This window comes from Nansenia antarctica (assembly GCF_963989245.1).
Source record: "Nansenia antarctica genome assembly, chromosome: 17".
Classification (NCBI taxonomy): Eukaryota; Metazoa; Chordata; class Actinopteri; order Argentiniformes; family Microstomatidae; genus Nansenia; species Nansenia antarctica.
This window is the reverse complement of record NC_137687.1, coordinates 14,833,839-14,836,338: the sequence shown is the minus strand read 5'-3', so window position 1 is coordinate 14,836,338 and position 2,500 is coordinate 14,833,839. Positions and strand designations below refer to the sequence as shown.

Genomic DNA, 2,500 nt, shown 5'->3' with positions numbered 1-2,500 from the left:
GGCTGGAAACCTTACCGTTAATTAATTGGGACTAAAAAAAGGAATAGCAGTTGAGTAAAAGTGGAAATAGATAGATAGATAGATTAGATTAAATAGGGCATCATTCTAATCACTCATAGTTTCCTGGTCCTTGTCATTTCTTTACAGAGATATTACGGCTGTCAAAACTGCAGAGTCACTACCCATCTTCCGTCGTAGACTGAAGACCCATCTCTTCAGGTTACACCTTAACTGCTCCTCCTGAGACATCTACTACCCCCCAGCACTGTGTCTCCTGACGACACCCGCTTTCCCCCCTCTACTGTGTCCCCTAAAAACTTATATTGCCCCCCCTGTACTGTTTCTCTGTTTCTCCAGTGTCTATATATAAAAATTCAAATAAAGTCTAGGTTTAGAAGAAGGTGATATGAAGAAGGCTTTCCTTCTATCAATGGCCCCGGGCCTGAGCTAGATTACTCTTCCTGCTACGACTGGTGGACTGATGATTCACTTGCTAAGTCAAATGTATTGATTGTAAGTCGCTTTGGAATAAGACGTCTGCTAAATGCCAAAAATGTAAATGTAAAAAATGTAATATTACAGGAAGGACATCTGACCAGGGTTCCCACACCTCTGAAACATCAAATTCAAGCACCTTTCAAGGACTTTCAAGGACTTTCAAGACTCAATTCCCTCAAATTCAAGGACCCAACACGGCATAGTTTATTTTGTTTTATTTATTTTTTTTTCCGATTTTTATCCCTTTTTCACCCAATTTGGTAGCCAATTGAACCCAACCTAGCATCCAATTAATCCCCTGCCTATTGCGAAGGATCCGCCGCACGACCCCGTGGCCGGCAGTCCCAGAAGAGGCCGCCAGGCAGACTAGCTGACTGGCTCCTCGAGCCCAGCACCTGTTATTCCGGCACCCCGGGGGCGCTGTTGCGCGACGGATCCTTGTCCGGAAATACTCCTATACCGCCCTCGGGAGCGGCCGCCCAATATGCCGCTCCCCGTGTGTGCCCCAGCCATATCCGGATCTGGCGAGCTGGGATACGATCCCAGTCCCCCGGTGGGCAGCTTGCACTAGTGGCCAGTGCTTAGACCGCTACACCCACCGCGGGGCACTACACAGCATAGTTTGAGACAGAACTAGTTGACGAGCTAAGTAAACATTTTTTTAATATTATATTTTCGAGATATATATTTAGAGAGAGGGAGAGAGAGAGAGGGGAATTCAAGCACCTTCAATGACCCATGTCTATTTTCAAAACATTTTAAGACCTCGATTTCTTTTTCCTCAAATTCACAAACTTTCAAGGATTTCAAGGACCCGTGGGAGCCCTGGTCTGACACTTTAACACCTGGCCATGCAGCTGACTACTCTAACCCTAAACCTACGATCTCCTGGCTTCTACCAAACTGTCAGGTAGAGAAACAGGGTTTCCTGCAGGGGTGCTAGTGTAGATCAGACAGTCTAGACTGTTTTCTTCGAAGGGAATAACCCTTTACTTTGCGTAATTCACTTCACAAATGTATTATTCATACACATGATGTAATTCAGGGCAGTGTGTAGAATAAAAGACAACGGTGTCTTGTGAAAAAAAATCGATTGTTCGTATCGATTGTTTGCATCCCATACTGCAGTGTTAAACATACGCTGTAGAGGTCATCTGAGAGGTTAAACGGAACAGCTGATTTGGCAGGAGTAAAGAGTCAGATGTGAACACTGTCATCAAACACAGATGGATCGTTACCACAGACCGATAGGGGAAAGGGAGAGAGAGAGAGACAGAGAGACAGAGACACAGAGAGAGAGAGAGAGAGAGAGAGAGAGGAGAGAGAGAGACAGAGACACAGAGAGAGAGAGAGAGAGACAGAGAGAGAGACAGAGAGAGAGAGAGAGAGAGAGACACAGAGAGAGAGACAGAGAGAGAGAGAGACACAGAGAGAGAGACAGAGAGAGAGACAGAGAGACAGACAGAGACACAGAGAGAGAGAGAGAGAGAGACAGAGAGACAGAGAGAGAGACAGAGACACAGAGAGAGACACAGAGAGAGAGACAGAGAGAGAGAGAGAGACAGAGAGAGAGAGAGACAGAGAGAAAGAGAGAGAGAGAGAGAGAGAGAGAGAGAGAGAGAGAGAGAGAGAGGAAGAGGGCATGATAAGGACTAGGCTGAGATCTGAGGGGAGGAGGGGAGGACTCATCATAGAGGTCTAGAGGCTGAACAAAGAGGAGGGCTGGAGCGTCTAACCTCTCATTTAGAGTTCACCACAGCCCAGCCTGGGGCGGAGCGGACCGCTGCACTCAGCCAGAGGACTGGTGAGAAGTCAGTGTTTGGGAAAATGAGAGGGTAGGAAGGGAGGAGGAGGAGGAGGAGGAGAGGAGGAAGGAGAGGAGGAGGAGGAAGAGGAGGAGGAGGGGGAGGGTAGGAAGGGAGGAGGAAGAGGAGGAGGAGGAGGAGGGTAGGAAGGGAGGAGGAAGAGGAGGAGGAGGAGGGTAGGAAGGGGAGGAGGAGAG

General features: G+C 47.9%; 1 protein-coding gene across 1 annotated transcript in view; it reads right to left on the bottom strand.

Annotated features, from left to right (window-relative positions):
- The window catches only part of aplp2 (amyloid beta (A4) precursor-like protein 2), a 56,153-nt gene that overhangs the window by 19,693 nt on the left and 33,960 nt on the right, over positions 1–2,500 (bottom strand). The gene's annotated exons all lie outside the window — the stretch shown is intronic.